This window comes from Xenopus tropicalis, chromosome 4 (assembly GCF_000004195.4).
Source record: "Xenopus tropicalis strain Nigerian chromosome 4, UCB_Xtro_10.0, whole genome shotgun sequence".
Lineage (NCBI taxonomy): Eukaryota > Metazoa > Chordata > Amphibia > Anura > Pipidae > Xenopus > Xenopus tropicalis.
The window spans coordinates 89,641,866-89,655,891 of NC_030680.2; positions in this window are offsets into that span (position 1 = coordinate 89,641,866).

Consider the following 14,026-nt stretch of genomic DNA (forward strand, 5'->3'; position numbering starts at 1 on the left):
TTTTTTTCCCTCCAAAACATTGATTTTGCTGCACAAGTCAGTCTGTGCTTGAATAATAAGCAAAGTGCTGGAAAGCGATATGCGAGTGCTGTTTCTACTGTTCTTCTATAGCTACATGGTGATATCCTGGCAAGACATTCAGGGAACTAATAAGGCACAGCAGGGAAGCAACTGGGGACGAGTACATTCTATATTCACTGACAGGCAACCTATGGCGATTAGAAAACCCAGTCTGTCTGCTTTCTTGTGCACTCTACCTTTTTGTCCTGTTTAATTATAGGTAAATCAACCCTCTCATACCTCAGGGGTCTAATGTTTTACACCCAGTTCTTGTTATTTTATAACTGGCTTTTATTATCTTGCCTTGCAAATGCTTACATAGCGTAACCTATAGTGGGTAGAGTTATAAGTGATTTATAAGAAATGGTCCCTGGAATGCTTGAAAGCAATGAAAACAGGTTTTGTTTCAGAGTTCAGGGTGAGAGAACCTCTAAGACTGCAGTCGGCTCATAAATTCTGTCATTCCGTGCGTTTCTGCAGTCAGGTCGCTGTGACCTAAAGGAGCCCAGAGCTGACAAATGACACTCAGAAATGTAATTCAGGGACATTTCACTCTGTTCTTTGCACTAAATTAATTCTGTTGCTACTCAGCTGGAAATCGCAAACCATTCCACCGAGGAACGACATTTCCCTGTAAGTATGTACTTGTACTCTGCTACTTAGGCCAGAAGCTGTAGGGGGACTCAGGGATGGGAAATGTATTTAAAGAGAAGTAGAACTTTAGATCCTCCGGCACCACTCACAGTATGGATACAGAAATCCATCTTAAGCATATCTGAAACCATTCTTGTTTTGTTGCCTGCCAAAAGGGGGTGGTTGTTATAGGAAACCCTATGGCACCTCATGTTCAGCAGTTAAAATTGGTCTCCATAGGACATTCTTGGTCTCCATAGAACTAGGCTGTGTGGTCATGGGGGAAGCCATTCAGGCTGAATAGTGCAAAAAGGCTCAAGTAATTTTTACAGCAGTGCTGCTTTGTAGAATACAATGGATTTGGTTCTTACACAGAAAGATAAGCAGGGGTAAAACAACCTGTGGTTGTTTGATCAACAGATACAATCTTCAGATGTTATATAGTTTCTGGTTTAAGTTTTTGACCATTTGATCACTGGATGGCTAAACTAAAGAGCTCTTTAGTTACATTTATAAGTAATGCAAAAACTGCAAATATCTTAAAAGTAGAAAAAAAATATTCATTGCAAACTGAATACTATTTGGGAGCACTGCTAACAGGAGCCGTAGCAGCCTGCGTTTCTTGTCTGTTGTTTGTATTGGAAAATTCCAGCATGCCCAAATATTCAGTTGAAAATTCTAGTATATTTTTTTTTTAGGAATGCACCAAACCTGAATACAGAACCATCCACACAAAAAAATCATCCAAATGCTCATTTGCACATGAAAATTATCTAAATTGCAAGAAGAAATTGACACCTTTCATCATCATCATAAATTGCTTTTGGTCTTTTCCCTGTAGGGGTTACATTTATTCATTTGCAAATGACAAGGCTGTAGTACCCCATAATGATCACAAGGCGTCACTACATAAATGTCCAATAACATTCTGGCCACTTCCCATTTTTCTACTCACACCATAATGTTATATCATTTAATGTTTGGTGCAAAAAAAAACAAACGCTGGGGCAAGACAAATAAAAGCATATTTTAACTCCGTAAGGGCAGCGCTTCAGAGCATACACTGGGGAATCATGTTTTTGCTTAAAACACAGAACAGAAATGGTTGTCATTTAAAATATTAAATCATTACTGTTCTAAATTTATTCCATTAAGAAGTAAATGTAAAAGCGTTAAGAATCACCCTATGAGGCTTATCTTGAAGGTAAATGCGTTAATAGGGAAAAAAAGGAAGGCATTTAAGAAATACAAATCAGAGGGGACAGAAACTGCATTTAATGAATGTAAACACTGTAACAAGTGTTGTAAAACAGCAATTCGAAAGGCAATATCAATATCTTTATAATGAATACAAAAAAGGCAAATGTGCTAAACCAGTTCTTTTCTTCTGTGTATACAGTAGAGGAGCCAAAGTGCCAAGACCCATCTGCAATTGAAACATGTAGTGCGATGATATCTCAATAAATTACACTGTTGCACTGAAGAACATGTGTACTCTCCAGGTTATTTGGATTGAATGCCAAGACCCATCCAATAGCTGCAATGTTGGCTCAGCCCATTCTAATAAGTGGTTGACTAACAATATGGTGCATAAAGTTTAACTCAGAATTAATGCAAACAAGGCACCAGGGCCAGATGGAATACACCCTCGGGTACTGAGAGAGCTAGGTGCAGTTTTACAATGGCCTCTTTTCTGATATTCACAGACTCGCTTTCATCTGGTACAGTACATATGGACTGGAGGAAAGCTGATGTCATTCCTATATTTAAAAAGGGATTATGATCTCAGCCTGGCAATTATAGGCCAGTAAGTTTTACATCCGTGGTGGGCAAGTTATTTGAAGGCTTGTTAAGGGATCACATACAAAATTATGTACTTGAGAATAGCATTATGAGTAGTAATCATGAGAAAAACTATCTAAGGTTTCTTTTGTATGTTACTTCAGTGCTTATATGACGTGTTTGGTGATTTTGGTGCATTTTTAGCCGTTTTATTGTATTTTCAGTCATTTTATTGCATTTTCAGTTCTGCATACGTGTTGTTCACTTGATTTTGTCTGTAAAACTAATTTGGCCAAGCCAAAATACTCAAACTGTGATTCTGACTGCAGATTTCAATAGGCGAAAAAAAAAGCATTGATTTTAGTGGCTTTATTGCATTTTAGCAGTTTTATTGCATTTTGCATTGTTCTTTGTTACTTGTTTTTGATCATTTGGGTGCCACATAGTTTGGTAAATCTATGCATACTGGGCATGAAACTGTTCAGTAGGCCTATGGTGTTTATATTTAGAATGTTTTATGTGGGTACATTACGAAATGTGGATACATAATGTGGCAAAATGCAAGCTTTGTGACAATTTTTAGAAATTACATAAAAAACTACATTTAGCCTAGCTTTGCTGTTTGACCCTTGGCTTTTATATTTAGGATGTATTTTCTTGGTACCTAATGCTATGTGGGAGATAAGGTGCTTGAAAGTGGAAGGTTTGATGTGATTTTTAGGTATTTCATCAATACCAATTTTGGGAAAGCATTGCGCCTCTATAGTTTAAAATAGAAAGACATGGGGGCCGATTTTGAATTCACCCGAATGTGTACTATCCAGAAATATATGGTTTTTGGGGGGGTGGGGTCAACATATTTTTTAAAAATGCAGTAAATGTGTTGAATTTTCAGTAGCTTATGAGATCTCTGGGGCAATTTGTATGCACTAATGCTTAAAAGTGGAAGGTTTGAGATGATTTTTTATAGAAACTGCTAAATTCAGTAAAGCATTGCCGTTTGTTACTTAGGAGTTGGAAGAAATAGTTACCGATTTCAGATTCAGCAGAATGTGTACTTTTCAAAAATGTATGGTTTCCTGGGGTAAACCTAATGTTCCAGGATTTTTGGCTTTGGAATCCAAAGTATGCCGTATTCTGCTGTAATGCTTTGAAAGTTTGGTAATTTACTGCTGGGAGTTTTTGATCTATAAAAGTCAAAAATCTCCATAAAACTATACATATTCGGTATTGGCACGTTCAGGAGACTTGAGGCTTCTGGATCAGTTGTATTTGTGTCCATTAAATAAAATATGTTTCTGGTATAAATCCCTACATCATAAAAAAAAAGCAATTTGAGCTAAATCTGAGCCAGTAGGATATCCACTGAGAGGAAATGGAGCGCCCTCTCTGTCCTACTGGGTAATTTAAGAAATATGTCAAAAACAAATACTCAATTCCAATTAGATAAGCCTGATACCATACTATTTGAATATGTCTGTCACTATATAAATATATCTGTCATTTAAAGGGTTATCTTATTTGAATCCTTTTTTATGTTCTGTTTGATAACTATGTTTGGAAACATTTGCATAAAAACATACAAAAACGATTGTAGGTTGCGAAATTGCTTAGAATAACACTTTCATCAGTTTTGCGGTCACTTATTTTAAAGGTTTACTTATCTTTTAAAAATGAAAGCAGGAATGTTGAATCCTTCAGCTTATAATCCTATGTAACAGGAAAGTGATGCTCTCTATTATACGGATAGCAGCAAATATTTATTTGTAACAAAAATATCCTTTTCCCAAAGAAAAACTACAGAAATGACTGTAAAATATGATGCAGGCTATTTATTAAGAAATACTGTACTTTCATGTCTTCAGTAACTGCAAGGACTTTAGAAATGAGTATTTCACAGATATGACAATAGGGAGGGGCTGTGTGGGTTCCCTCTGACACAATGATAGTATTTAGTTGTGCCTGCAGCAGAAAAAGGCTGTTATGGGTCTGTGGCAACAGCAAGATCCCACTGAGGCCCCCTTACATGCACTGTTTAATGTCATTATCTCCTGCAAGAGATGGAACATTCATTAGGAACAGGCATGTGGTAGTTACATAAACATATTCCTTCATTAAAATGCAGAGCAAATATATATATATAGAAATGTAATGTGCTCCTCCATCCAAACGTTTGTTTGCATCTTTTACATTTCAATCTCTTCCTTTTGGAAATGTTCTACACTCTTGCCTCTGATATTTGAAACAGTATTGCAACATTACTAATTACATTAGCTGCTCTTCCCAGTTTAAGAAAAGGTCTAACCCTTTACATGCCATGGATTGTAGAATCTATGATCTGTGGATAAAAGGGACTGTAGATTCCACGATTTACATCACTTCCGACTTGGGGAGCCACTCAGCCATTCCCTTCTTGTTCCCCAGCCCCTAGGTAACAAGCGAAGGAGGAGAACGAGTGGCCCCTGGGGCCCAATCGCCCAGGGGCCCATAGGAAGCAGATAGCATAGGAAGCTATGTGTCTGCTGCTTCTTCTACTTCCTCCTTCCCCCAGCGACACCCCCCCCCCCCCCAATGGATCTCTCAGAAATGTTTTATTGCCATTGCAAACAGCATATACACTAACCACACTTTGCAATACCTTTTGTATGTTATTTCACCGATTATATAACTTTTATATATTTACATTTATATTCATTTTTAGCCATGTTATTATGTTTTTAGCAATGTTATTGTGTTTTTAGACAATTTTTTGCATTTTCAGTTCTGCATAGGTGATGCTTGCTTGTTTCTGTTCATAAAACTTATTTGGCCAAGGCAAAATTTTCAGACTATGATTCTGACTGCTTTTAAAACTTGGCGGAAAACTTGTTTTTGCCCATGGAAATTTTGTCCACTGTATATCCATTTGGATGCCTATTTAATACTTATATTGAGGCAGCCAGTGTGTCAGATGTGAACATTCATATGCACTATTTTTATTTGGGTGCCTCTGTGTGCCACATAGTTTGGTAAATCAAACTGTTTAGTAGACCCCTAGCATTCATATTTAGGATGTTTTTTGTTATTGTGTTACAAAATGTTTGGCATATGATGCAAGCTTTGTGATGATTTTCAGAAATGTTATAAAAGTGCTATGTTAAGCATAGCTTTGTAGTTTGGTAGTTTGCTGTCAAAAGACGTATGTACCCATTTTGGTTTTGTCAGAAAGTGTGCTTTCAGAAAATATATAGTTTTCTTGGGTCTCACATAATACACATAATGGGTGTTTAAATTGCAGCTGCCAGACTGTCACAACTGAAAATTCATATGCACTATTTTCATTTGGGTGCCTCTATAGGCCACATAGTTTGGTAAATCTATTCATACTGGGCATCAAACTGTTCAGCCGTAAAAAGAAATATTTGTTTGGCGATAAGGTAATGTTTGGTGATATATATGAGAGTAGAAGATTGTCACGTATTTATATGTGGGCTACTTTGATTTTTTTTTTTTTGCCAGGGCTGCTTTTTACTCCCAGTCCGGCCCTGCAATCAGCAGTATGTTAAAGGGACAGTACCCCACCTTGATCAACATGAGTGCAATAAATAGGGCTTGTGCGGAATGTAAGTTTTGGCTGTTGTTTTAGTCACAAAGAAATCAAAGGCTATTAATATTTCCTGAGCCTGGTGTAAACTCCAAATAGTTTGCTGACCCTGCTTTTGCTGCTTCCCTAACAACCCTTTTAGCTGTACAGGAATAGTGTGCATACATAATTTAGTAAAAATTAGGCAGTACGTGCAATGAATGGACTGACTTATTAGCACATTAATTAATGGAACTATTTATATAAACTACTATTATAAAGTAACATCAGCTGCTAAGTGGTAAAACATCAAAAGCAGAAACACCAAAAAAGGTGATTTTGCATTAGTAATGAAATCTGCTTGTTATGTTTACTGTGCTAGTGAGGGCCACAAGTGGCACAACTGTATGAGTACTGTCATAGGCAGAGGGTGACTTTTTTGTTTGGGGGGCTAAAGATGAGCCATACATAGACTGACCTAAAGCTGCGGTTCCTACTGACTTCCAGAGATAATGTGCAAAAGTGCAGATGGGAGTGCTTTTTCAACCTAAAATGTAATAGTATTCATACATGTGCTTCTGTGAGGGGTTCTCCATCCATTTGTGTTTGTGATCAGTTAGCTTAAATGTGTTTTAGTTAGTTTTATAGGAAGAAAGATATTGGGTACCGACATCCTGGGCATATTATATACAGTGAAATGCATTCTGTATTTACAAAACCAGCACATTATATGCAAAGAGATGCAGTGGATACTGATGACAGATAGATCAGATCCGCAAACTATAATACTGGCACTGAAACACAACATTGGTTTGTTTCCCACTTTTGCAGTCTCATGAGGGCTTTACTGTAACTATGAACAAAACAAAGAAAAGTGCAAGAAGTGTAAGAAAAAAAAGTGCAAAAAAACAACAAATATATAAAAGCACAATTAGCTTTTTCAGAGGGAAAGTGTTAATTTAGGACTAGAGTAAGGGTGGTAGGGATATTATAGATTCAGCCTTTAGAACAGTGCTGTCCAACTGGCGGCCCACGACCCCCCTCTGTGTGGCCCCCCACCTGTCTGGCTGCTTTGATGGCTTACTCTTGTGTAAACTTTAAATGGTATCAGTACTGAGATTAACTGCCCCCCCCCTGCATGGTTCTCACCTCAGATTCAGGCTGTAATCAGGCTGTATTGTTTAAATATGTAATCCCCTGTACTGTTCACACCTTTTAATCTCTGCATTGTTCACCCCCTGCATTGTTCACCCCCTGCAGTGTTCACACCTCAGGCTCAGGCTGTAATCACCCCCATTGTTCCCCTGTTCATACCTCAGGAGCAGTAGAAACCCACAAATAATCCCTGCATACTACAAAAAGAACATATACTGAGGTGGTACTGCAATTAAGTTTTTAAATATATAGTTATGGTGCAGACTGTAGGAGCAGTGCCAGCATTGTGTCACTGTAGGCTGCCTGTGTGTGCCATACACACAGGCAGCATAGGGCAAGCAGAGTATGGCACACACAGGCAGGGTAGGGAAGGCAGAGTATGGCACACACAGGCAGGGTATGGAAGGCAGAGTATGGCACACACAGGCCGAGTAGGGCAGGCAGAGTATGGCACACACAGGCCAAGTTTGGCACAAACCAGCCAAGAATGGCACACACAGTGAAAGTATGGCACACGCAGGCAGGGTAGGGAAGGCAGAGTATGGCACACACAGGCAGGGTAGGGAAGGCAGAGTATGGAACACACAGGCAGGGTAGGGCAGGCAGAGTATGGCACAAACCAGCCAAGAATGGCACACACAGTGAAAGTATGGCACGCAGACAGGGTAGGGCAGGCAGAGTATGGCACACACAGGCAGGGTAGGGAAGGCAGAGTATGGCACACACAAAGGCAGGGTAGGGCAGGCAGAGTATGGCACACAGGCAGGGTAGGGCAGGCAGAGTATGGCAGGTTTTTGCTGTACTACAACCATTAATATGGGTATGGTCATGTGATAACATGGGTGTGGTTTCAAGTGGGTGCGGTTTCAAAAAGGGGAGTAGTCAAAACTGGCTTCTATTATCGGCCCTCTACCACGTAGGTCGGAAAAATTCCGGCCCTCGGTACAACAGAAGTTGGACAGCACTGCTTTAGAACATACACAATATAGTACCTGTGGGAATGGGATGAAATCTGCAGCAAATGTACAGAGTTGGGGAGGTTCTTAGGTAAAGTTTACAGCCTGTAGATCCCTCTTATCAGACTGCATTTCTTCAGTGCCTTCAGTTTATTATATCTCCCCATCCCTGCCCCCATCTGTGCCTTCATTTGTCAATTTTACTGTTTGTCAAGAGAGCTGTGCTCTGACTGGAGAAGCCACAAGAAGAATGATCCACTCAGAACCGGAGCTAACAGGAATGCAGATTTCCTGATGTTACAGGTTCCAGAGCGCTGCAGAAACGTAGTGAGTTTTTTTTGTTTTTTTTTTAAGGTGCCATGCAGGTTTCGTGAGACTAAACCTCCTGTAGCCTTATTGAAAATCCACCTATGAGTACTATAAGCACATTGACTAACTTGCACATCTGAAAAAAAGCACCAAAGACCTGCAGCCTAACAACTAATTGGAACCAATGAATAAAATATAAGAAATTTAAAAAGAGTGCATTAGGGTCTTGATTTCATGCAGTGCTGAATAATACTGAGCCGCATCTGGTGCCTGACTTGATTTGCTATTACAGTATAAAGTTATGATGCAGATGCAGCTCTCTCATAAGATCACTATTACGAGTATTTAGGAAAAAATTGGGGTATGTTTTGGCATTATTGTAATTAAAGAGCAAAATAATTTTCTTCACTTTTTAGACTGTAAGTATTGCTTGGCATTTATTTACCCACCAAACTTGATGCTTGCGTGCTACAAAAATTACCCCATGACTTGTCTAAAGGGAAAAGATGGTGTTTTTGTGAGCTTAGAGTGTGAAGGAAGTTCTGGATGGTGTCAGGAGCAGTTACACAGGGTGTAAGTGTAGGGGGTGTGAATGTGAGAGACTGGGGGGCAAGATTAGAGAGTATAGGAGTAAGTAGGGCAGTGGGAGGTCTGTGGTGGTGACTATTGGCGGGCTAGCGAGAAGGGTTATGGGTTGTAGTGCTGCCCTGAAGTGGCCTAGGGGATGCCCCCCCGACCCTTAGATTTTTTTGGGTTGGAGGGACAAAGGGGGCTCCTACCCTGTCCTCACTGGCCCAGTCTGTTTTTGATGTAGCACTGTGGGAGAAATGGGAGTAAAGCTGCTCTCATAGCGAAAGCTATCATTAAAAAAAACTGAGTATCTATTCTTGCACTTTTCACCAAGTCTTTGTTTCATCATTCCAATCTAAATAATGGCTCAGTAATTAAATTACACAATAGTTGTATAATGCTAAGTCTTTACACAAAAGACATTAACCCTTTTAGTACCAGCAAATGTAAAGTTCATGACACCTCTATAAAAAAAGGCATTGTGTCGGCACCATAGACGTTGTGTTTCTGGTTATTTTTTTTACCTGTGCTTCTTGCTTGTTTACAATGGCAATACACAGCACAGATCAAAGAGCTACAACACCTATTGGAATGTCTGTGTTATATTTGAAAAATAACAAGACATCAATGTCAAACCAGACATTAAATAGCAGATTTATTTTCCTTTACAGATGTACTTTATATGTTCACTAAACACCTGCACCTGGGATGCCGGACAACCCCTTCTTTCTTTTCTTTTCAAATTTTCTTTATTGAGTTTTTGGATAATCCAGCAGAGTATTTGACAGTGAAGTTGGATAAGAGAATTCAGAGAAAATAATTAAGCTTTTTAAAGTAACAATAAATAAAGTAGAACCAACGTATGCGCAACAAACCAACTGAGAAACAATCAGTCAGTATCTGTCATTTATGTGAATAGCATAGTACCAATAAGATCTCCATATAAAGAACCTTTAAGATTTCAAATTTTATCACCCAAGAATCTATGAATAAATTGTTTTTTTCCCTAACATCTAGGGGGACATTTACTAGCTGTCGGATTTTTTTTCCTGATTTGGATTTTTAGCATCAAAAGTTGCAGGGGGAAAAAAGTCATGACTTTCTCTAGATTTACTATGCGTCCAAATGGCTAAAAATCTGAAAGCAACAATTCGCCAGCTAAAACTTGCTGAGATCATGTAGAAGTCAATAGCAGATGTCCCTTCCCTTTCCTAAAGATCATACTTTTTCTTTCAAACTTTAGAGGTTTTGGATTTTTGGACATTGACATTTTTGGGGGAGATGTAAATTTGTTTAAGTAAAGTTACCTTTAAATTCAAATTTGTCCTATTTGAAGAAATAATCCCAGGAAATATTATCAAATGCTTTTTCAACATCTAGGGGCTGATTTACTAAGACACTAATTCAAATCCGAATTGGAAAAATTCAGATTGGAAAACGAACATTTTGCGACTTTTTCGTATTTTTTTCGTCGCCGTTACGACTTTTCGTAAAATGACGCAACTTTTTCGTAACCATTACGACTTGCGCGAAAAGGCGCGACTTTTTCATAGCCGTTGCGATATGCTCGTATCTTGTCGCGACTTTTTCGTATTGAGCGCTTGTAAACTGCGGGCAAAACTTTCAGACTTAGCATGATTTTGGAAGCCTCCCATAGGACTCAATGGCACTCTGCAGCTCCAACCTGGCCCAAGAAAAGTCACCATACTGAAGCTTGAATGAATCCGAATCTTTCGTACTCGGCGCGAAAGAGTCGCGACTTTTCGCGCAAGTCGTAACGCTACGAAAAAGTCACGACATTTTGCGAAACAGTCGTAACGGCTACGAAAAAGTTTTGACAATTTTCCGAAAAATCGCAAAATACCGATCATTACGAAAAAAACGCATTCGGACGCATTTAGCCAGTTCGTGCATTAGTAAATGTGCCCCCTAGACTCAGTAATAAACACAGAGACCCAGCGCTCTTGGCTTTATGAATCATATTCCATAACGTATGAATGTTTCTCACTCTAGTCCTGTTCTTAACTAATGCACATTGCTGTGGGGAGAAAATTTTGGGCATAATATTTGAGAGTCTATCCGCTAAAATTTTTATTTTTACAAAAAAAAAATCTAAATTTATCAAAGAGATTGGCTTAAATGAGAAGGAAAAGCTAATAAATAGTTAATCTCAAGCTGCAAGCATACCTTCAGTTGTGCCCTTAAGTCTCCCATATTTCTCATGATCAGAAGCCAGACAGGAAGAAAAAACGCTGAGCTGTATAAAGTTCCCATAATGCCTCACTCCTGCACAGACACCAAGACCAAGTGAACATGCTCAGTTAGTAAGACTAGGAGTTAGCTTCCTGCTGCTCAGATCCACAATCCAAAGGGGGGGTGAGTTCTTAGCATTCTTGAGGGAGGGGGGAGCAGGAGAGAGGAGACAGCAGAAAGCTGCGTGTCTGTGGCACAGGAATTACAGACACAACAAATATTTTCACAGAGAAGTCAGTGCAGCGTTTCTGTGAGTGCTTATGGCTGTATTTACATAGACCTTTCTGATAAAGCTTACTTAGTTTTTACCTTTCTTTCTCCTTTAAAGGAGTCTGGATTAGGTCTTTCCCATGTTTCAGAATGTTTTGTTTGAAATAAAGCTAGATAACTTTTCCCATGATTATAAATTTCATTGTATGTTTGTTAGAAAAGTAACTATTTTCTGTTCTAAGATTTGTAAAATGGAGATGTCAATCTACCAGGAACCCCAGCTTTGAAACTACTGAGGCACCTTTGAAATTCCATATTTCAGTATTTGGCAGCTGTTTCCAAGTAGCTGTTTGGGGCTTTTTAAGAGTTGCAGTTCTTCAGCATCCAGTGTGCTTCATGTCAACCATCACAGCTTTATTCAATGTGCATTACATTTTAATAACAGCAGGGTGATTTTGTGTCGTGTGTGGTGCTTAGATGTCATTGATGCACTGATTGTACTAACACTCCAGGCATTTAGTTATGTCACAGTGTGGGATGATCCGATTAGTGATATTTAAACGAATGACAAGGAACCTTGCCCAGTGAGCCCATAACAAGCAATGCTGAACAGGTAACACCCCTAACAGCAAAACATAAAAATAGGTGCTGCCCTTCTGTCTCTGAAGGGTTTCAGCCTGTTAAACAGCTCTTACCGAATGTCAGATTAGTAATCAGTCCCAGTACACAATAGAAAACGTCAAGTAGACTCCCAGGTAATCCATAGGGCTGACTTATTAGTTCTTGTGCAGGACATGTAAGGCAGTAGTAGTGTAGCAACAAGTGTAGTCTAGTGAAGGATACCACAAGAACTAATTGTACAACCTATATTATAAAAAATATGCTGAAAGTGATCAGAACCCCAAAAAAGGAATTCGTGTGATCCTGAGCACTTTTGCAATTTACATTACTTTCCTATTTTTAGTGGTTACTAAGATATTAGCAGTTCTATACAGCTAATGCCAGGCTTTAGACTCTTTGAACTAGGGAAATTCACAAACTGGATTAAGAGTGAAAAAAATATTAATGAGGCTAATTTGGAGTTAAAAGAACATAATTATTCACAAAAGCCTTAATCTGTTTTGTGAATATGTATGGTTTTATTTATATAGCACTACTTAGGCATGCAGTGCTGTATAGAACAATAAGATTCATAGAACAGGCAGCGATATACATCTTGGAGTTAATTTGTTGTCTCATTGAACATATCACTTTAGTGAATTTGGAGTTACGTTATTTCTCCATAGAAATCTTGAGTATTTATGCCAAGCTGAAGTGTAAGTTCTTAGAATCATTATGTCCATTTTGCAGGTGTGAACATAAAATGGATGGAAAAATTAAGTTGAACTGGTAAAATTGTAGGGTGGTGTAAAGAGAACCAGTGTTCAGCTGATTTTTTGGTGAATATTTGTCTTAATGCCACTTAAGTGAATTTCCTGTCTCTGCATTTCCTGTATTTAGTTAACTCTTGGGTTGCTGACTCTCAGTTGATACTTATGGCTGTGTGCAGCTACTACATGCTGACAAATCTTTTAGTGTGACATACGGGGCAATCTCTCACCTGCTTTAAGTCATGGGCATCAAAACACTTGAAATTCCCCTTGTGCCTACAATGCAAATCATCACAGGTAAATTATTCAAATCACCTAGTAGTGTAAAAATATCCATTGATGCCTTATCTCTTCCTGGTGTTGATTTACATAGCAGAGAGTGGAGAAGCATTTCAGTCCTTTTGCATAACAGCCTGTCTGTTACTGCCCTTAATGGTCAACTACAGTGCATCTGGGGCTCACCTCAGGCTGACAAGCATCACTCCAGTATCCATTTACTTTATGGTAGGTGTCTTGTTTAGAGGGTGTGTAGCTAATTTGACTTGAAAAATATATTTGTTTGAAACATGCTGTGAGAATAAAGTCATTTATTGCAGAACAGTTCTGCCTGGTGAGCTTTATCCCAATTATTTTTTGGGGCATTTTCGGCGATTTGCCCAAACTGCCTGCGCAGCGTGTGCCATCCCACCGGCGACTTACATTTTCGCCGGTGGGATGGTAGTTCGGGGAGATTAGTCGCCCGTGACAAGGGAGATTTGTCGCGGGCGACTAATCTCCCCTTGTGCCAGAGCCCTAAGCAGTGGAAAAGGCTTTCATAACTGATAAATAAGTGACCCAGGACCTTTTATATTTATTGTATTTTAGGATGCACTCTCTTTAAACTCAAAGTAACCTTCTATTTAATCACTTCCCCATCAACTAAATGAACATCCTATTACAGTAAGGAAAGGGGGATCATACGATGTTTGTTTCCCAGGTGCTTCTGTTTCTTCCCACAGTTAAAAAAATATATTGGTATGTTATTGGCTCCTGATAAAGACAAACATCCTCTCGGCACAGCCCTAGAAGATATATCTTGGACTACCAGAAATAGTCACAGGGCCCTTAATTATTAGCCAACTGGCTACTGACACCCTGGGTGATGAGCCCCAGGTGCAGACCAGGAT